Genomic DNA, 24121 nt, shown 5'->3' on the forward strand with positions numbered 1-24121 from the left:
GCCTAATGGGAAGGACGTTAGGTACATAGGGCGATTTGGTGAACAAAAGGCAAAGTAAAGAGTAAAGAGGAATTTTATTTCCCCCCCTCTGGTGGTAAGAAAACTGGATTTGGCCTTAATAGGTGGGAAACATCTTCTCATTTGAGATGAGGATAATGTATTTTTCATTCCTCTGGAATACCTCTACTTTCCAATAACAAGGGGCATATGAGAGCTGAGCTTATAATAAGACTTTTTTCAAGTCCTCAATTCCATCAAAAAGGTCAATGTGAAAAACTGCACATTTGGAATAAATGCACACATCATGGACAGATATCAGAGTAATCTCTATGAAGGGATTAATATGAAACATTGTCCATGACTTATACCCTGCATGGTTAGGGGTTAAGAAGAACCAGTGCATTACTGCACCTCACTTACAACTGCCCTGCCTACCACTAACAATCACAGCCCTGCTGTCACTCTATACCTTGAGTTCTCTAAGAATGGTGTCATTATGTTTTAGGATGTCAGTCATGACAAGAAGCTGCAGACTACCAGATCACCACCTAGTCATCTGTGTACTCTAATCCTGGTAACCCTTAGCACATTTTCTATTTAGACCTCTTTTTTATTTGTTCCCAACATCCCAAATGCTTCCTTTGTGCCCTCTGGGATTCATGGCAGATCAACAGAAAAATCTCCTATGTTTTCTACCTTTGTTCTAAGCATTTCCTTTACCTTTTTACTCTGAGGGAACATTGGCTCTCCACTGGGGACCTTGTTTTCCCCACAGCCATCTCACAACTCTGGTTATCACTGGGCTTGGAGGTACAGGATTTGTGGTTCTGGCTCCTCATTGTCACCTCCCAACCCTTCTGCTTCTCTCCAACCAAAAATCCAAGTTTTAAAACTTGTCAATGTACTATAGCACTACTTTCCCTCATTGTGTTGTCATCTACAAAAACTCAGTCATTCTCCCTCATTTCTCAGTAAATGTACCTCCTAGATCATTGCCTTTCTTTTCAGGACTTCTCCTGCCTTATTTCTTGGTAGTCTAAAGTACAAATTTAGATAATCTTTCTAATGGCCAGACCTCTCAATCTTTTGAGATATTCTCCTCCAGTGATATTAACTTCTAATTATTTGAGCTCTTCACTGGCCTGGTCATAAACTAGACCCTGTTTTTACTGATACCTGCAACCCTTCCATCATATAGAGTCTATAAACCTCAAGGTTTTATAAACCTCATTCGCTCATTACCTCCTCATTCACTCGTTATCTCCTAATGTTTGACCTCTTTTGCTCTAAAACTACAAATCCTCACTGTACGTCCTATCCATTGTTTGTACCAAGCTTCTTGAAAGTTCCTGCCTTTCTCCCATCTCTTAGTCCTGTGAACCTTTCTCTCTCTTAAAAATTTGCCCTATGTCCCTTATGATCTCATTAGTTTCATGGCTTTAAATACCATGTATATATGCTGATGATGTCCAGGTTCATATTTTTACCCACTTCTCTCTCTTGGACTCCAGATTTACATCAAAAAGTAAGCCCAAGGAGGGCAGAAATCTCTGCTTATTGTTTACTTTGGGATATGGTAGTTCTTCAATAAATACTTGTTCAGTATATTTAATATGTAAAATTACACTAGAATACATCCACACAAGGTAATAAGAAATCACGTATTTAAGTGATTTTGTGTAGGAGCATTGTTTATGCCTTGTAAGAGTTCACAAAATCAAAGGTTTAGTTACGATGTTTTCATAGAATTAAATAATCAAAGATCATAGATCATCCTGGGTAATTTTGCTGTGAGAAAAGAGAACTCAGAAACAGATCCTAAATGACATGATTTGAAAAAACTAGAGACTAATTTATTTGATATATCAGGTATATTTCTGTGAATTCATTATTTTAATAACCATATAAAATATAAGCATAATAATTCCTAGGGTATGAAAAAGTTACATAAAATTTTCATTGACAATATATTGATAAATATAAAATAGTATTTAGCCTCTTATGTTTGTTAAGATTATTTTTAAAATATATTGATAGAGAATAACTCACATTCCTTTATGCTTAAGTGCTTCATGAGAACTTGGAAAAATAAGGATGTTTTAACTTTGTGCAGTTTCACCCCAACTTAAAAAGGTTTCTGGACTATTATGACTGTTCTGGTCCCAGCTTATTATATGTTAGAGCTGAGTGCAAGAAAATTGGCCAGAATTCACTGTAAGAACCCTATGTTGTCTCATTGCCTTTTAGGAAATCACTGATCTTTGTATCACTTTGAGCAGACTGTCATTCTTCCTTCCTAACAGTGCATGAACAGGAATAATGATTTATAATAAGTGGGCCATTCTTTAATAAAAGATTTCTCAGATTGGGGCTAGTGTAGAGAGCTGTGCTCCACTGAAGCAATCATAACTGTCCTTGGATGTGTCCTCAACAGTCAGCACAGAGTCTCAGTAGAAGGAGCAGAAGAATTACATCTATTAAATTTCAATTTTTATCTCTCTCCTGTTAAGCAAGGCAGCAAAATATTATTAACCCTCCACTATTGCTTGTTAATAAGCAGCTTATGGTATACCTATTGAAAGAGAAGTTTCTAGCTCTGTGTTCCTAAACTTATTTGCATTTATGTACATGTGCATAGACTTTCTAATACCAAAGTAATAACTTTTTTCAGCATCTCCAGCTTTGCTTTCCTATATATGCACCAACTAAAAAGGCTAAGATGAAATTTCAAGCCAAATACTGAATAAATTTTACTTAGTAAGGTAAATTATTGTCAGAACTGGAAAAATATAAAATATAAAAATAAAAATATTCTACCAATATTAAACTTTTATAATATATAAATTTACTTTCAAATCCTAATTACTAAAGTATTATGATCATAAATTTACAGGATTTTCTCCATTTATCTTCAGACATATTCAAAATATTTTTCAAAACTTAGAACTAGCTTCTTGTCTTTCTCTTCTTCTCGTTGTTCTTTTGCAATTTTTGTGTTTGTTCAAAAGAGTCAGGAATGCTATATTCAAAGAAGTTACATTTCTGAGATGGAATTAATTGACAAGTGCTAGAGTCAATATTAGAGAGACAGGTCTAGAGTCATTCATTTTACCACCTGGTCATACAGCCTTCTTATTAGACACCTTCAGAAGAAGCCTGCTCTTAAGTTTTTAGAGGAATTGACACACCATACTGAGATAGGGGTGGATCTCTGAGGTATTTATTTTTATAATAGCAAGATATTTTCAATTGCTGCCTGGTATACTTGGGTTTTTCCTCATTATACAATATATTTTATTTCTCATTTTCATGTGAGTTTAATGTTCTGTTTAATTTTACAGAAATAGTTTATTGTGACTAGTGAAACAAAGCAAAGGTATGTTTTGAAAAATTAATACCCCATCACCCACACTTCCACTAATGATCTCCTGATGTAACAAAGATTAACAGCTTTGTGTAACCTTCAAGTCTTTCTCCAGCTCACAAATTATACACCAATATAGGCGATTTTGTTATAGTTTATGCATTCCTCTGAACCCGATTTTCTCAATTAGCATTATGAATGGATATTTCTTCATTTAAATAGCTTCAGATAATGGTATGTTATGCATGCATTGCAGTCCCTTCAACTATGCCCATCTGGTGTATATTCAAATTCTTTTACGATCTTAGCCAGTGTCACAACTCTTGAAATAAATATTACTGTACACATATCTTTCCATGTTGGTGTCATTGCTTCTAAAATAGAGATTCTTACATATTTACCATTGCTAACTGAAAGAGTAAATTGTTTTAATGTTAATATGTAGTCATATTATTCTTTTTTTTTTTTTTTAATTTTATAGCTACTTTATTTATTTATTATTTATTTTTGGCTGTGTTGGGTCTTCGGTTCGTGCGAGGGCTTTCTCTAGTTGCGGCAAGCGGGGGCCACTCTTCATCGCGGTGCGCGGGCCTTTCACTATCGCGGCCCCTCCCGTTGCGGGGCACAGGCTCCAGACGCGCAGGCTCAGTAGTTGTGGCTCACGGGCCCAGCCGCTCCGCGGCATGTGGGATCCTCCCAGACCAGGGCTCGAACCCGTGTCCCCTGCATTAGCAGGCAGATTCTCAACCACTGCGCCACCAGGGAAGGCCCCATATTATTCTTAATAAAAAAAAGTTATAAGAATATACATTCCCACCAGACATATGCATGCCTCTATTTCCCACATCCTCAAAAGCATAGGATGTTTTCACTCATATTCATACTTATGGCTTTTTCTGATCTAATTTTAAAAGTTTTTTTTCACTTTTTAATTTTCCTAACCACAAATGAAATACAGTATTTTCTACACCCGTACTACAATGTATTTGTTCCCTATTATGAATTTCCAAATATATATTTTACCTGTTTTTCTGTTAGACTCTTTCTTCATTTTTTTCTCTTTTTTTTGCCTAGTTTAAGAGTCTTTGTATATTAGGAATATTAGCTATTTTTTATCATATATGTTGCAGATAATTTTTGGAGTCTAGTACTGATTCATTGACTTCATGATATATGGTGTCTGTACAGATGCACAAACATTATTTGGGCACTGACCTGGCATAGTACCTGTTATCTAAAACCCTCTGTCTAAAATCAGTTAGAAAATTGAACAGAATGTCAAATAAATGATTTTGGAAATTGGGCAACAACACGTAGCCATGATTCCTCAGAAGGAATATGAATACAAAGCCTGAGAACACACAGGCTTTCTACCTGGGATGAAGGAGGTTGGCCTAAGGATATTTTGGTATTTTTATCTATTGAAGAGACAAGGGTTAGTCTTTGGGGAGATTGAGGTGGCTGGAATTTGTAGGCCAAACAGCCAGAGAGGAAGAAGTTAATCATAGAAAGAAGTCCAGAAATTTGCATAGAGGGTCTTTTAAATGTTTGGCTCAGTCCTAAACTGTGCAGGAGCAGGGTTAGATTCTGTGAGGCCAGGCAAAGAACAACCAAAAAGTACTACCTGGGAAGTTATGAGCCAACCAATTTTCATAGCTTATTCAGGGATGGAAGATTTTCCAGATTTTGCCAGGCAAAGTGGAAGCTCTCCTTGTTCAGAACATGGGCATTCTGTAGGAACCTTAGGTATACAAGTAGACTAGCCTACATCCAGCAACAATATTATTAAAAACTGAAGGTGAAAGTAGTTTCGTGTGTACGTTTTCTTATATTTTGCTCTAGTATCTTTATTCTTTTATTTTTAAATTTAATTATTATTCTCTCTAGATTTACATTGGGATATAGCATGAGTTAGTAACATAAGGGTTTTTTTCCTTTGCTTTCTCTCTTAGAGAAGTAGACAAATGCAGTCTCCCAGTTATTAAACCATATTTTTCTCACTGCATTGAAGGACAGTCTACCTCAGTTGTATGTTGAGTTTTCACAAATAGTTGGATATCTATTTATGGACACCTTATTGTGTTTTGAAGATTTATTTTTATTTTTCTGTGACATTCAATCTTTTAAATTATATAGTGATTACAGCAAGTCCCCTACATACGAACCTTCAAGTTCCGAACTTTCAAACATGTGAACGTGCCCCTGTATGCCAGCTGTTGTACTGTACTACTGTACTTTTCAAGGTACTGTACTGTAAGAGTAAAAATGTTTTCTTTATTGTTTGTTTTTTATGTATTATTTGTGTGAAAAGTATTATAAACCTATTATAATACAGTACCTTATAGCTGATTGTGTTAGTTGGGTACCTAGGCTAACTTTGTTGGACTTACGAACAAATTGGACTTATGAACACACTCTCAGAACAGAACTCGTTTGCATGCAGGGGACTTACTGTATATAGTAACATTTAATATTCAGTACAGGATTACCCCACACATTAGTTTTTACTTTTATTGTCTTCATTTAAAAAAATTTCATGGATATTCTTGGGAATGAGTTCAAAAGAATATGACTGTTTCAAAAGAAGAAAAATAACAGAAAAGCACAACAGCAAAATTTCCTTTAGGATTCTAATTGCAACTGTATGTAAATCGGAGAATATTGTGAATAACTAAAACTTTTGTGATCTTCCTATCCAAGAATAAGAGTATTACTTTTCGTTATTTCAAGGCTCATTTTATTTATATATGTATATATATATTATGTATATATATATCCTATTGAATATACTTATGGACATAAACATTAAATATAATATATATTTTTATATTAAATATGCTATATACTATAAAATTCTCATAGTCATATATTTGAACATATATAAAATAAGAAATATAACAGATATTTGGTGTTTTCCTATATGTGTGTGGCCTGATAAAGATATTTCCCATTAAAAATATTGCTAAATATTATATACTTTTAAAACATCTATAAATGGTGCATCAGTTAACTCCTGATTACTGATTAACAAAGTACTCCAAAAGTCAACTGATTAAAAAAAATAAAAGCCTTTTGTCAACTCTTGAATCAGAAAGCCAATAATTTAGAGTGGGTCCAGCTTTTTTTTCTGGTATCAGTAGATCTTTCTCATACCTCTGTCATCAGCTGCTGGTTTGTTTTTACTCTCTGTTTCTGGGTGTTGACTAGCATGACCTGGGGTGCAGTTTCTCACCCTCTTAGAGATTAGCGTGTGTTTTCATGAAGGAGGCTGTGTTCAAAGATAAGAAATGAAAGCGCAAAAGACTACTCAATGCCTAGAATTTAAACTGGCTAATTAATGTCAGTTTCTCACTAGACTCAGTTGGGGAAAGTAAGTCACACAAACAGAGCAGATTCAAGGAGTGAGAAATAGTGGAGCCTATGGCAGGTTTTGTTCTTGGGAAAAGCTACAAAGTCAAATTGCAAAGCATGTATATACAAGGAGACTGTTGATTGAGGTCATTGCGGCATTCAGTTTACCACAAAAGTATAATTTGGTAATTATATTTTTTAAATGGTTATTGTAAAAACAGACACATCTTACAAAATTCTGTATTTAATTTTTGCAGATATTTTAGAATTGCATATTAGGCCTTGGATATATCTGATTATATCATCTAGAAATGCATAACATTTTATCTAGTCTTTTGAAATATTTTTCCTCTAAAATTTTTTTTCTATCACATCAGCCAGAAGTTGTAAAACAATATTAAAAAAACATGGTGATAGTAGGTTTCTTTAACTTGTTCCTTAGGAATTCCATGGATTAAATAAGAAATACATGTTATTTTGATTATACTTGCTTTCTACATGATTTCCACGTAACAAAAAATAATTCAACTTAATAACTATAAAAATAACAGATTGATATGTATATTATAAATATGACTATTTCAATATTCTGAAAATATTGTTTCTTTCAAACAGTACTTGAATAATGTACTTTATTTAGGGTTCCAACAAAAAACAGAAAACACTCTGAATGAGCATAATTCAAAGAGTGTTTATTACAGAAGTTTAGAAACCACAAAGGGTAGTGTTGGAACTTTGGACGAGTAGTAGACAAACACCACCCCTAGGTTTGTGGCTAAATAAGTTATCTTAGAATATCCATAGAAATATCTGGGAGTCCTATGAATACTTCAGGAATCTTGCCACTCCCCAGTTAAAAGAGTTAGAATCTATTTCCCCTCTTCTTAAAACTGGACAGGACTTTGTAACTGCCTCAATAAGAAATGGAGTGAAAGTGATGCTATAAGACATCTGAGGCAAAACCTAGGCTCGGTTTTTAGGCTAAACCTAAAAAGCAATAGAGCTTCTGTCTAGTTTCTATCTCTGTCTTTCTCTCTCTCTGTCTCACAATCAGAACACTCACATTAGTTTAGTCACCGTAATGTGAGGAGGTCCAGGCTATTTGGAGGGTTCTATGAAGGTGTTACAGAGCACCGCTAAAGTTCCAGCTGATATTTAGCTTCAAACAGCAGACGTAAGAATGAACAAGCCTTCAGATAATTCCAGTCCCTGGTTATTTACTATTCCTGACTCTTAATTTTCATCAGAGTCCTCAGACATCATGAATCAGAGACAACCTGACCTTGCTTTGCCCTGTCTGGACAAAGCAAGTTATTTTATACCACTGAGTCTGGGGATAATTCAAAATGCAACTAAACAAGATCAAGGGACAGGGGAAGGACATTTATTAGAACTAGAGAAAGGAGAGAGAACTGCAGCGGGTCATCCATACTGAAAGGATCTGTAATCTTCATTGGAAGGTAACAGACAGCTCAAGGCAAGCATGCTGAGAGAAAGTCAAAGGAATCAGCACCCTGACCTCACTCTTCACTTTATGTTCTTCCAATTCCTGACAGAGCTCAGCATTGTTTGGACCTAGGCAGAGGAAAAAGGCCTGGGAGTCCTCTTGATCTAGTTTATACAGCTCAGCTTCCCAGACAGAAGGCAGGGTGGAGAAGTATACAGAATGTGTACTGAGCTCCAAATGAATGATTCCAAGCATATGTACCACACACAATATTCTAAATGATTTTTCCTGAAGCCAACAATCTAAAAGACAGGCATAGCTACACTAATCAAGACAATATGGTACTGGCACAAAAACAGAAACATAGATCAATGGAACAAGATAGAAAGCCCAGAGATAAACCTATGCACCTATGGTCAACTAATCTATGACAAAGGAGGCGAGGATATACAATGGAGAAAAGACAGTCTCTTCAATAAGTGGTGCTGGGAAAACTGGACAGCTACATGTAAAAGAAAGAAATTAGAACACTCCCTAACACCATACACAAAAAAAAAAACTCAAAATGGATTCGAGACCTAAATGTAAGACCAGACACTATAAAACTCTTAGAGGAAAACATAGGAAGAACACTCTTTGACATAAATCACGGCAAGATCTTTTTTGATCCACCTCCTAGAGTAATGGAAATTAAAACAAAAATAAACAAATTGGACCTAATGAAACTTCAAAGTTTTTGCACAGCAAAGGAAACCATAAACAAGATGAAAAGACAACCCTCAGAATGGGAGAAAATATTTGCAAACGAATTAATGGACAAAGGATTAATCTCCAAAATATATAAATAGCTAATGCAGCTCAATATTAAAGAAACAAACACCGCAATCCAAAAATGGGCAGAAGACCTAAATAGACATTTCTCCAAAGAAGACATACAGATGGCGAAGAAGCACATGAAAAGCTGCTCAACATCACTAATTATTAGAGAAATGCAAATCAAAACTACAATGAGGTATCACCTCACACCAGCTAGAATGGGCATCATCAGAAAATCTACAAACAACAAATGCTGGAGAGGGTGTGGAGAAAAGGGAACCCTCTTGCACTGTTGGTGGGAATGTAAATTGATACAGCTACTATGGAGATCAGTATGGAGGTTCCTTAAAAAACTAAAAATAGATTTACCATATGATCCAGCAATCCCACTACTGGGTATATACCCAGAGAAAACCATAATTCAAAAAGACACATGCACCCCAATGTTCATTGCAGCACTATTTACAATAACCAGGTCATGGAAGCAACCTAAATGCCCATCGACAGATGAATGGATAAAGAAGTTGTGGTGCATATATACAGTGGAATATTACTCAGCCATAAAAAGGAATGAAATTGAGTCATTTGTTGAGACGTGGATGGATCTAGAGAGTGTCATACAAAGTGAAGTAAGTCATAAAGAGAAACAAATATCGTATATTAATGCATGTATGTGGAACCTAGAAAAATGGTACAGTCAAACCAGTTTGCAAGGCAGAAGTTGAGACACAGATGTAGAGAACAAACGTATGGACACCAAGGGGGGAAAGCCATGGGGGGTGGGGATGGTGGTGTGCTGAATTGGGCCATTGGGATTGACATGTATACACTTATGTATATAAAATTGATGACTAATAACCTGCTGTATAAAAAATAATTAAAATTAAAAAACTAAAAAATAAAAAAAACTAATCCTAAACTTTCTTTGGGTTATTTATATGGAAATATGTTAATATAAATGTTTCAGACATTACATGAAATTCCTAAAAATCTTATATGTTCTGGTATAATGTTATAAGTCATAATTCTAGTTATTACTTTAAAATGTATATCTCAGAAATAACTAAATTTACTTGCCAATTGCATTATTATGAACTTTCATCAAATCTTTAACCATGGTCATTTTTAAGTCTTTTGTCATTTACAGACAGTTCTGGGTGTACTCTGATGCTTTTGCAAAAATGTTCCTGTAAAAGGGTTTCATCTTCAAGGAATTCATGGAAAAGACTGACAAGTACAGGTTTCTGGTAACTGACTATACTGCTGAACTGAATGAATAAGCATTTTCAGAAATCTAATGGAAAACTGATGAATTCATAAAAGTGCTAACAAAAGATCAAGATGAAAAAAAATTAATTACATGGGACTGAGTGAACTGATGAGGATGATTATAATTTTTGTGACTTTCTGTTTGAATAAAAAAAAGAAAAAAGAAAAAAGAAATAAAAGACAGGCATAAAAGAAGAGAAAAATACTATTTATTGTGAATGGAAAGCTTACTTCTATACCACATTGATATTTCTTTTGGCATTCTGAGATCAGGGAAAAGGGGCACAAAATAAAGTGTATTCTCAGAGTTCTTGGGAATCAGAATCTCCTTATTAGCCAAAGTAATGAAACAAGTTAGGGCAGTCTAATGCCAAAAACACTACTTTCTTTTCTACTTCGATTTGTTTTTATTAGGAATTTATGAAGAAATTTTAAAAAGATAATTATAATTTTTACTTGTCTATTAATATGGAGAACAGCTAGCTCTCCATATTACTATGGAGAGCTAATATGGAGCAGCTAATATGGAGAGTAAACTAGCAAATATGGTTAGAAATTAGAGATACTGATATTAGTATGGCCAGCATCAATGCCATTATATGGGCCACATAAAACTGTTATATTAGAAATATTTTTCCATACTGTTACAAGCTGTGCAATAGTTCAGTAATGGCACCTAGGAAAACGAATATATTCTATAGTTATTAGCCCATCTTTTGTGTCCTTTTATTCTCCACCAGAGTTTGTAATAATATGAAGAGATCACTCCTACACAGATGTTTGCAATGTAACTAATTCAGCATGCTAAACTGACTGGTTGAATGGTAAAGAACAGTTGTATGTCATCTCTGTTCTGATTGGTCCAAAATAGAAGATTATAATCATTATTCCTGTGCTTATTTTTGTTTTTTGTAAATTTAAAATTATATAGTTGGGATTCCCTCTGTATAATCTTTTATTTCCATTTCTCATTCTCTCTCTCTGTCTCTCAAACAGACACAAACCCCCCCCCCCCCACACACAAATGGCTATGGCTATTGATTTCAAATCCCATTATAACACTATTTAGCTGTTTCTTTAAGTAATGCATATACAGTATAAGGGAGGACCTTTAAGATGGCAGAGGAGTAAGACATGGAGATCAACTTTCTCCCCACAAATACATCTATATGTGGAACAACTTCTACAGAACACCTACTGAAAGCTGGCAGAAGACCTCAGATTTCCCAAAAGCTGACAGGATGTTGGTGCTCCAGCCGGGTGTCAAGTCTGAGCCTCTGACATAGGAGAGCCAAGCCAGGACATTGGTCCGCCAGAGACCTCCTGGCCCCAAATAATAGCAATCAGTTAGAGCTCTCCCAGAGATCTCTGTCTCAGTGCTAAGACCCAGCTCCACTCAATGACCAGCAAGCTCCAGTGCTGGATACTCCATGCCAAACAACTAGCAACACAGGAAAACAACCCCACCCATTAGCAGAAAGCCTGCCTAAAATCATAATAAGTTCACAGACACCCCAAAACACACCACCGGATGTGGTACTGCCCAACAGAAAGACAAGATCCAGCCTCATCCACCAGAACTCAGAGACCAGTCCCCTCCACTAAGAAGCCTACACAACCCACTGAACCAACCTTACCCACTGGAGGCAAACACCAAAAACAACGGGAACTACGAACCTGCAGCCTATGAAAAGGAGACCCCAAACACAGTAAGGTAAGCAAAATAAGAAGACAGAGAAATGCACAGCAGATGAAGGAGCAAGGTAAAAACCCACCAGACCAAACAAATGACGAGGAAATAGGCAGTCTACCTGAAAAAGAATTCAGAGTAATGATAATAAAAATAATCCAAAATCTTGGAAATAGAATAGAGAAAATACAAGAAACGTTTAACAAGGACCTAGAAGAACTAAAGAGCAAACAAACAGTGATGAACAACACCAAAAATGAAATTAAAGATTCTCTAGAAGGAATCAATAGCAGAATAACTGAGGGAGAAGAACGGATAAGTGACCTGGAAGATAAAATAGTGGAAATAACTACCGCAGAGCAGAATAAAGAAAAAAGAATGAAAAGAATTGAGGACAGTTTCAGAGACCTCTGGGACAACATTAAATGCACCAATATTCGAATTATAGGGGTCCCAGAAAAAGAAGAGAAAATGAAAGGGATGGAGAAAATATTTGAAGAAAATATAGTTGAAAACTTCCCTAATATGGGAAAGGAAAGAGTCAATCAAGTCCAGGAAGCACAGAGAGTCCCATACTGGATAAATCCAAGGAGAAACACACAAAGACACATATTAATCAAACTATCAAAAATTAAATAAAAAGAAAAAATGTTAGAAGCAGCAAGGGAAAAGCAACAAATAACATACAAAGGAATCCCCATAAGGTTAACAGCTGATCTTTCAGCAGAAACTCTGCAATCCAGAAGGGAGTGGCAGGACATATTTAAAGTGATGAAAGGGAAAAACCTATAACCAAGATTACTCAACCCAGCAAGGATCTCATTCAGATTCGACGGAGAAATTAAAACCTTTACAGACAAGCAAAAGCTAAGAGAATTCAGCACCACCAAACAAGCTTTACAACGAATGGTTAAGGAACTTCTCTAGGCAGGAAACACAAGAGAAGGAAAAGCCCTACAATAACAAACCCAAAACAATTAAGAAAATGGTAATAGGAACATACATATCGATAATTACCTTAAATGTAAATGGATTAAATGCTCCCACCAAAGACATAGACTGGCTGAATGGATACACAAACAAGACCCATATATATGCTGTCTACAAGAGACCCACTTGAGACCTAAGGACACATGCAGACTGAAAGTGAGGGGATGGAAAAAGATATTCCATGCAAATGGAAATCAGAAGAAAGCTGGAGTAGCAATTCTCATGTCAGAAAACATAGACATTAAAATAAACACTATTACAAGAGACAAAGAAGGACACTACGTAAAGAGCAAGGGATCAATCCAACAAGAAGATACAAAAATTGTAAATATTTATGCACCCAACATAGGAGCACCTCAATATATAAGGCAAATGCTAACAGCCATAAAAGGGGAAATCGACAGTAACACAATCATAGTAGGGGACTTTAACACCCCATTTTCACCAATGGACAGATCATCCAAAATGAAAATAAATAAGGAAATGCAAGCTTTAAATGACACATTAGACCAGATATACTTAATTGACATTTGTAGGACATTCCATCCAAAAAAAACAGAATATGCTTTCTTCTCAAGTGCTCATGGAACACACACTAGGATAGATCATATCTTCAGTCACAAATGAAGCCTTGGTAAATTTAAGAAAATTGAAATCGTATCAGGTATCCTTTCCGACCACAATGCTATGAGACTAGATATCAATTACAGGAAAAAAACTATAAAAAATACAAACACGTGGAGGCTAAACAGTACACTACTAAATAACCAAGAGGTCACTAAAGAACTCAAAGAGGAAATCAAAAAATACCTAGAAATTGGGGAGGGGGTGGGGTGAGATGTGACAGGGTAAGAGAGTGTCATGGACATATATACACTACCAAATGTAAAATAGATAACTAGTGGGAAGCAGCCGCATAGCACAGGGAGATCAGCTCGGTGCTTTGTGACCACCTAGAGGGGTGGGATGGGGAGGGTGGGAGGGAGGGAGATGCAAGAGGGAAGAGAAATGGGAACATATTGTATATGTATAACTGATTCACTTTGTTATAAAGCAGAAGCTAACACACCATTGTAAGGCAATTATACTTCAATAAAGATGTTAAAAAAAAATACCTAGAAACAAATGACAATGAAAACACGATGACCCAAAACCTATGGGATGCAGCAAAAGCAGTTCTAAAAAGGGAAGTTTATAGCAATACAATCCTAATGCAAGAAACAAGAAAAACCTCAAATAAAAAAACCTAACCTTACACCTAAAGCAATTGGAGAAAGAAGAACAGAAAAAACCCAAAGCTAGCAGAAGGAAAGAAGCCATAAAGATCAGATCAGAAATAAATGAAAAAGAAATGAAGGAAACAGTAGCAAAGATCAATAAAAATAAAAGCTGGTTCTTTGAGAAGATAAACAAAATTGATAAACCATTAGCCTGACTCATCCGGAAAAAAAGGGAAAAGACTCAAATCAACAGAATTAGAAATGAAAAAGGAGAAGTTACAACAGACCCTGCAGAAATACAAAAGATCATGAGAGATTACTACAAGGAACTATATGCCAATAAAATGGACAACCTGGAAGAAAAGGGCACATTCTTACAAAAGCACAACCTTCCAACACTGAACCTGGAAGAAATAGAAAGTATAAACAGACCAATCACAGGAACTGAAATTGAAACTGTGATTAAAAATCTTCCAACAAACAGAAGCCCAGGACCAGATGGCTTCACAGGTGAATACTATCAAACACTTAGAGAAGAGCTAACACCTATCCTTCTCAAACTCTTCCAAAATGTAGCAGAGGGAGGAACATTCCCAAACTCATTCTCCGAGGTCACCATCACCCTGATACCGAAACCAGACAAAAATGTCACAAAGAAAGAAAACTACAGGCCAGTATCACTGATGAACATAAATGCAAAAATCCTCAACAAAATACTAGCAAACAGAATCCAACAGCACATTAAAAGGGTCATACACCATGATCAAGTGGGGTTTATCCCAGGAATGCAAGGATTCTTCAATATATGCAAATCATTGTGATACACCATATTAACAAATTGATGGATAAAAACCATATGATCATCTCAATTGATGCAGAAAAAGCTTTCGACAAAATCCAACACCCATTTATGATAAAAACTCCCCAGAAAGTGGGCATAGAGGGGACTTACCTCAACATAATAAAAGCCATACATGACAAACCTACAGCCAAGATCATTCTCAATGATGAAATACTGAAATCATTTCCTCTAAGATTAGGAACAAGACAAGGGTGGCCACTCTCACCACTATTATTCAACATAGTTTTGGAAGTTTTGGCCACGGCAATCAGAGAAGGAAAAGAAATAAAAGTAATCCAAATTGGAAAAGAAGAAGTAAAACTGTTATTGTCACCGTTTGCATATAACATGATACTATACATAGAAAATCCTAAAGATGCGACCAGAAAACTACTAGAGCTAATCAATGAATTTGGTAAAGTCTCAGGATACAAAATTAATGCACAGAAAACTCTGACATTCCTGTACACTAACAATGAAAAATTAGAAAGAGAAATTAAGGAAACACTCCCATTTATCACTGCAACAAAAAGAATAAAATACCTAGGAATAAACCTACATAAGGAGGCAAAAGACCTTCATGCAGAAAACTATAAGACACTGATGAAAGAAATCAAAGACGATAAAAAGCAATGGGGAGATATACCATGTTATTGGATTGGAAGAATCAATATTGTGAAAATGACTATACTACCCAAAGCAATCTACAGATTCATTGCAATCTGTATCAAATTATCAATGGTATTTCTCACAGAACTAGAACAAAAATTTTATAATTTGTATGGAAACACAGAAGACCCTGAATAGGCAAAGCAATCTTGAGAAAGAAAAAAGGAGCTTAGGAATCAGGCTCCCTGACTTCAGACTATACTATGAAGCTACAGTAATCAAGACAGTATAGTGCTGGCACAAAAACAGAAATATAGATCAATGGAACAGGATAGAAAGCCCAGAGATAAACCTATGCACATATGGTCACCTTATCTTTGACAAAGGAGGCAAGCATATACAATAGAGAAAAGACAGCCTCTTCAATAAGCGGTGCTTGGAAAATTGGACAGCTATATGTAAAAGAATGAAATTAGAACACTTCCTACCACCATACACAAAAATAAACTGAAAATGGATTAAAGACCTAAATGTAACACCGACACTATAAAACTCTTAGAGGAAAACATAGGCAGAACACTGTATGACATGAATCACAGCAAGATCTTTTTTGATCCACCTCCTAGAGTAATGGAAATAAAAACAAAAATAAAGAAATTGGACCTAATGAAACTTAAAAGCTTTTGCACAGCAAAGGAAACCATAAACAAGACGAAAAGACAACCCTCAGAATGGGAGAAAATATTTGCAAACGAAGCAACTGACAAAGGATTAATCTCCAAAATATACGAGCAGTTCATGCAACTCAATATCAGAAAAAACAAAGAACCCAATCCAAAAATGGGTGGAAGACCTAAATAGACATTTCTCCAAAGAAGATATACAGATTGCCCACAAACACATGAAAAGATGCTCAACATCACTAATCATTAGAGAAATGCAAATCAAAACCACAATGTGGTATGATCTCACACTGATCAGAATGGTCATTATCTACAAACAACAAATGCTGGAGAGGGTGTGGAGAAAAGGGAACCCTCTTGCACTGTTGGTGGAATGTAAATTGATACAGCCACTATGGAGAACAGTATGGAAGTTCCTTAAAAAACTAAAAATAGAGCTACAATATGATCCTGCAATCCCACTACTGGGCATATACCCTGAGAAAACCATAATTCAAAAAGAGACATGTACCCCAATGTTCATTGCAGCACTATTTACAATAGCCCATACATGGAAGCAACCTAAATGTCCATCGACAGGTGAATGGATAAAGAAGATGTGGCACTTATATACAATGGAATACTACTCAGCCATAAAAAGAAATGAAATTGAGTTATTTGTAATGAGGTGTATGGACCTAGATTCTGTCATACAGAGTGAAGTAAGTCAGAAAGAGAAAGACAAATACCACATGCTAATGCACATATCTGGAATCTAAAAAAATAACACCGGTACTGATGAGCCTAGTGGCAGGGCAGGAATAAAGATGCAGATGTAGAGAATGGACTTGAGGACACAGGGGGCGGGAAGGGGAAGCTGGGACAAAGTGAGAGAGTAGCATGGACATATATACACTACCAAACGTAAAATGGATGGCTAGTGGGAAGCTGCTGCATATCACAGGGAGATCAGCTCGGTGCTTTGTGAGAACCTAGAGGGGTGGGATAGCGAGGGTAGGAAAGAGATGCAAGAGGGAGGGGATATGGGGATGTATATATACTTATAGCTAATTCACTTTGTTGTACAGCAGAAACTAACACAACATTGTAAAGCAATTATACTGCAGTAAAGATATTAAAAAATAAAAAAATAGTAAAAAAAAGCTGAGCATTTCACTTAATGTAACTTATACTTCAACTAAAAATAAATACAAAGAAGAAAAAATGCCCTCAATATATAGTAAGTAATTCAAAACAAATGAAAGATAAGAAAATAATCATATATAAACCTCACCTAGCAAAAAGCAAAACATTATTTGCCAAAGACTTTTTTTTTTTTTCCCAGATACATGGGGATAAAAACGTCAGCTTTCTTTTTTTTTTTTTTAACATCTTTATTGGAGTATAATTGCTTTATAATGGTGTGTTAGTTTCTGCTTTATAACAAAGTGAATCAGTTATACATATACATATGTTCCCATATCTCTTCCCTCTTGCATCTCCCTCCCTCCCACCCTCCCTATCCCACCCCTCTAGGTGGTCACAAAGCACTGAGCTGATCTCCCTGTGCTATGCAGTTGCTTCCCACTAGCTATCTATTTTACGTTTGGTAGTGTATATATGTCCATGCCACTCTCTCACTTTGTCACAGCTTACCCTTCCCCCTCCCCATATCCTCAAGTCCATTCTCTAGTAGGTCTGTGTCTTTATTCCCGTCTTACCACTAGGTTCTTCATGACCTTTTTTTTTTTTTTTTTAGATTCCATATATATGTGTTAGCACACTGTATTTGTTTTTTTCTTTCTGACTTACTTCACTCTGTATGACAGGCCAAAGACTTTTATTTCAACATTTTTAAAATGTCTGTGCCCATTTTTTTTGTAACTCAGGCTAAGTCATTGGGAAAATTATACTTACTGGAGGCAGTAAAGTCATTATTTTGTGGGGATAATTTATTGTGTTTTAATTTTTATTATGAAATGAAAATCGTTTATAAATTTCTGTACTTTATTTCCATTAGTAACAACAGTTTATTAAAGTCATAATTTTATATACAAAATTTATGTATAAGCTAAATCTGACTTTGGATCAGACCAGTGTGAGCAAGCTATAAGTAACAGTGTGGTTCAAATGTCCTGGCACTTTCACTGCAGACCTCACCACTGTCTGTAATTGCTCAGTGGATCAATGCACAGCACATTTTGATGGTCCACCTCAGTTTATGTTGTTGCCATCAGTAAATTATGATTTTTCAGTTACTGTTTTTAAAATGATTTGAAATCCCCAAAGGGAAGCTTCTTTGCTGCCACCTACTACCCTTGGCAGATACAGCAACTAGCCTACACAGAAATTTCAAGGCTGAAAATATAAAACAACCCAGAAGTTGACATACTTTCCTCTTTTCTCTGATTTAGTTAATAAATTCCCTGCTTTCTAATGTAATATATTCAATATCTTTTTAAAAATTGAAGTATAGTTGATTTACAGTATTAGTTTCAGTGTACAACATAGTGATTCAATATTTTTGTAGGTTATACTCCATTTAAAGGTATTATAAAATATGGGCTATATACCCTGTGCTGTACGGTATAGCCTTGTAGCTTATTTATTTTATACGTAGTCGTTTGTACCTCTCAATCCCCTATCACTATCTTGCCCCTCCCTCCACCCCTCTGCCCACTGGTAACCACTAGTTTGTTCTTTATATCTGTGGATCCATTTCTGTTTTGTTATATTCATTTGTTTGTTTCATGTTTTAGATTCCAGTCAATGTTTTTTTTTTAATTAGAAATTAAAAGAAGGCTTAGTTTATTTCTTTGAAGTTCTGATTTTGTCTTTTGCTAATCACTAGTGATATGAGCTGTTTTCCAGAAGAGGATAGGCTACAGTCAGGATGGCTAGATATTTTGTCATAGAAGGAACAATAATGTCACAAGTCTCCCCTGATGTGTAGCTGAGCTTTTAATGGCTAAACTAAAAACACTGAACCTCTGTAGCAGAATCTGAAATAGGGACTCTAGATAACTTGTTATCTCAGGTGACTTTTTCAGTTTCATCTCTGGGACAGATTTCTACCTTGAAGCTTAAAATATGGGTCAGAAAAATAAAGAAGTACGTCACATGATAAAATTAGCTTCTCTTTCTCACTTGGGAGGTAGGAAATAAGATATTACATGTACTACACAAAGGCTGTACCTATACTCACCCGTCTTAAACCTCTTAACCATCTCACCTTAAACCTTAAGCCACCTCACCCTATTACTGTTCATTCCTAAATTAGGCAACTTGGCTGAACTAGTTTATTTCTACTTACAGTGCCAATAATGATGCAGTTTTTCTTCTCTATGGTGTGATGATGTTGATGGTAATAATGTAATTTTAAAGCTTTTCACTAATTTCTTTCCACAGCAACTGTTGTAGCTTCTTTTTCCCTTACTAATCCAACTCATGTAGTTTTAATAGGAACAAAATGAAAACATGATTCTATATAATTAGAAAATGACACTGTTTTGACTATAACTAGGTCTTAAACCTGCTAACATATTTTCTGTATGTCCTTTTGAACCACATTCCTTAGAAGAAAGGAATATGTTTTAGGTTTCTAATGAAGCTGTCAACCTCAAGCATGTGACTCTTATTCTTTATCTAAAATTAATTGTGTAACCTTGTGTAATGATTTTCTAAAATGAATCCATCTCTCAGCTGCCCATATTATATACTGCTATGTCCAAGAATAGGATGTGTGTGTGTGTGTGTGTGTGTGTGTGTGTTTTCTGAGTGATAGCTATCCCTGCATTGCATTTATAAAATGTATGTAAAATGCTCAAAATAAATCATCCATTCTTAATTTAGCAAAACTGTCTGGAATATAAATAGAATTATATATCTGGAGAATATATGTAGGCATAAACACAGACATAAGACATCAAAGATAGGTTTTTAGCAGATGATGATTAAAACAAAAGTAGTTTAGTCTTCTGTTTATATGTTTGCTTAGAAAAGCACTAAAACATTACTTCAAACAACTCTATGTGTTTTCTTATCACTAAAGCACAACAGCATAATGGTAAAATATGCCAATAATTCTAACAATGTGCCTTTATAGTTATACTTTAGTAATATTAAATATTTAGTAATGTATCCTTTATATTGATGCTTAAAGATAGAGTAAAACAAATCACTAATAGAATTACTCAGCAATCAAATAATTAAATAATTTTGTTCATTTATATTTTAAAAAACCTTTTTACTGACAGCTGATGTCATAGCTCAGTGCATTATTTTGGGTGAACTGTGGGTATAGAGGAAAGGCAGGTGTCCACGAAGAAGGTAAAACTGTATCACACGACAGATGAGATACAAAACAATATATTTAAAACTTAATATTAAATAATTGAACAAGTTCTCTATAGTAGTGGTAAGACCAATGATCTAAGAAGGCTGAAAAAGTAAAAACAAGCTTATTTCATTTTTGTAGCAGGCTCATATATCAGAATGCAGGTTCATTTAAAATAAACTTGTAGGAAAATGATCAAACAAAGGCTACAAAATCACATGAGTCTCTTTGGAGCTGTAGCAACTATCATTTTGCAAAAATTTGCTAGTTGTATCTGTTAAGTGCCACAGGGCACACAGATTCTTTAAACATGGTCGCTGTCTTAAAGTACTTACAATCTGGTTGAACAAATAGGACCTGAAAAACAAAACTACAAATCAGGAAGGTATAAGGTAAGTGTCAAGAACAGGTGGAAATTTTTTCTATTGAAATTCAAAGGGAAGAAAATAACTGATTAGAACTTCATGTGAAACCTTGAAACAATCTCAAAGAAAAAAAGTAATGATGAAATGTTCTGATTTTGGTTAAAGGTAACATAGTTTCCTTAGATAATACTAAATTGATAGTGTAGCATCAGGGCCTCTAAAGCCCGTATATACAATCCATAGAATAATTTCAAAGAAATACATTTAAAGTGATAAAAATATATGCAATATATAAGCAGTAAGCATAATAAATTCTAGTTTGTATCCTCTTGAATACCTTTATAGTGTGTATTAGGAAGCATACTTCATAGTAAAACAATGAAAATTCAGACAAAAGAGGAGTTGTTGGGTTTTGAAATTTCCCTTTACATACATAATCAGGTCACATTGGTTTACTGGAGAGAGGGAGAGGGAAAGAGAGAGAGAGGGAGAGATAGGAAGAGAGAGAAAATTTCTATGAGTGATAGACCATGTTCGTTACTTAAAATTAAATTCCAATTATAATTACTTTTATGTAGGCATAAAAATAACTAATGGAAGTTAGTGGCTTAACTCAATAAAAGTTGCTTTCTTGATTGAATCACAGTTTAGTATTGGTCAGACTACTCTCTTAAGTTTTTCCCTCCATGAGGTGAGTCAAGATGTTGGTTTCTTCCTTAATTTGTCTCTGCTATCTCCCTCCTAGGCTTTCACTTTCACCTCCTTAGATAAAGGAAAGAGAGAGGATAGATACTCATGGTGGGTATCTTAGTATCTAGACTTGTAATATTCAATATTCCTACCCACAATCACTATTTGGTGCTATTTAGATGTAAGGTAGGGAATAGAAATGAAGCCCGTGTGAAAGAAATAAAAGCAAAAAAGAATTGAATTAACTAACATGGGAAGACAAGGCAAAATCAGACAAAACTGAATAGAAGAGAATAATTTTTTTCCTTAAGGTACTTTTTTGAAAGGCCAACAATTTTTTCCAACATATTTATAATTTTTCTTGATGAAAATAACATAATAAACAGGAAAGTGTTTGAAGATATAATAAAAGTGTTTCCAAAATCCTGAAATGGCACTGCATTTCTCAGGTGAACAACAAAAATAATCAGCATGGTGATATACTCTAGTAAAGTTTTCTAAACTTTGTAAACAACAACAAAAATCATGCATATCCCCTCACAGGAAAACAACAACTACAACAATAACAACCACAAACAAATTTTGAATATTGAATTAGTTTAGTATAAACTGTGGTGATTGCAGAAAAGAATATAGAAAAGAATGTTTTACACACTTTGACAGTTTATTATAGGAGACAGGATAGTATAAGTAAGAGAATGTGAGATGTTAATTTCACAATCTTCTCTGTTTTATAGCATAAAATTTATAGATATAGTTAAATGTGTAACATATAGCACTTAGAGAAATCAAATGCCTTATTGTTTTAATCCTTTTAAACTTTAGAGGTGTATTGTGTATATACATATTCCTTGTTAAGAAAATACTTATCTGAAATTCAGCAGTTTCTCCAAACTCTTTTGTCTTACAAAGGAATGTAATGCATTTGAGTATTTTTTTCATTTTTATAAGGAAGTATAATCCAATTGCATTTTATTAAGTTCTTTCTAATATGTAGCTCTTTATAGGCAAAGAGAAATGTCTATAATTTTGCTTAAAAATCTTCATTGTGATTATTTGTGAGTAAAGAGATTTCAAATGATATAGTAATTCCTTTTTCATTTTTTCAAGCTGCTTGGTATTTTTCTGAAAGTCATTTGTTTACCTAAAAATAAACAAAGTTCTTTTAAAAGACTGTGGATTACCCGGATATGTAGAAATACTTCCACTAGAAGATCAACTTTTGAAAATAGTAGACCAATGTTTTTGCATATATGTCCTTGGCATTCTTTTTCAGTGCTTCTTTACAAGTAAAGCAAAAAGGGCTTGATGAAGTTCAAAGATCACGTTGAAAGAAAGCTTTTACTCAAATTAGAAGTATCATAAATATCACTTCTAAAAGTTTTGTTGTGGTAGTTGTTATTGTTGTTGGATTTGTGTATTCTTTTTCCACACAACCTTCTGTTATTTCCTGAAAAAAGTAAGGAAAAAATCAGAAATATTAGTTCAGGGACTTGAGTATTATGATGTGAAAATAACAACTGATGCTTTTACTTTGAAATATTTATTAACTTAATGTAAAAACTACAAATTAGGCTAAGGGAGAGAAAACCATTGCATTCTAGCTGAAAGCAATTATATGTCTACTCATATTATTTGTTAAGATAGCTTAAATGAGAAAATTATAGAGTACTCCTAAAATTATAGGTCCAATATTGATGATGAAGCTTAAATAATAAAAATATTTATTTAGTTACTATCAATATCACAGATATCTGGCTTGAACCCCATGAAGCTTGTTTGTATATACAGTTAATTATAACACCATTCACCTGTTACAGAGCACAGTTTTTTAACCCAGAAGATGTATAAATACACTGAGATTAAATTTAAGTTGTTAAAAACTAAACAGATTATCAATTCATGAATCAATTGTATACTTGTTTGAGATTTTTGGATATATAAAATATGGAATTTTAAAATGCTGACAAAGAAAGAAAGAAAAAAGAAGGAAGGAAGGGAGGGAGGAAGGGAGACAGGCCGGGGTAAGGGTGAGGAGGGGAGGGAGAGAAATGAAAGAAGGAAGAAAGAAGGGAAAAATTAATATAGGTATAACAGAAAATTAGTTTAGTATGAAAAGAGCAATAACACACTGGTTGCCCGGAGGGGAAATCTCATCTGCTGTAATAAACATCAAGGTAAGAGGCTAAGATGAATTTGAACAATTTTCTTGCTCTAAAAGAAATTGAACAAGAAAGTTGTTAATTACACCTGGTCACCTTCCCTGCTGTTATATGGAATTGCTCTAAAGACTTTCTGGTTAAAAAGCGATTGGTTAGAGATTTATGTAACATGAAAATTGAGATAGTGGCAGACAGTCTCTAAAGGTGTTTGGAGCTAAGCTCTGAAGGAGGACATTTTGTTAATTTTATGAGTATTTTTAGCTTTTCATATCTCAGACTGAGTGTAATGGTTACCTATCTTTTACTTTC

Source organism: Balaenoptera acutorostrata, chromosome 2 (assembly GCF_949987535.1).
Source record: "Balaenoptera acutorostrata chromosome 2, mBalAcu1.1, whole genome shotgun sequence".
NCBI lineage: Eukaryota > Metazoa > Chordata > Mammalia > Artiodactyla > Balaenopteridae > Balaenoptera > Balaenoptera acutorostrata.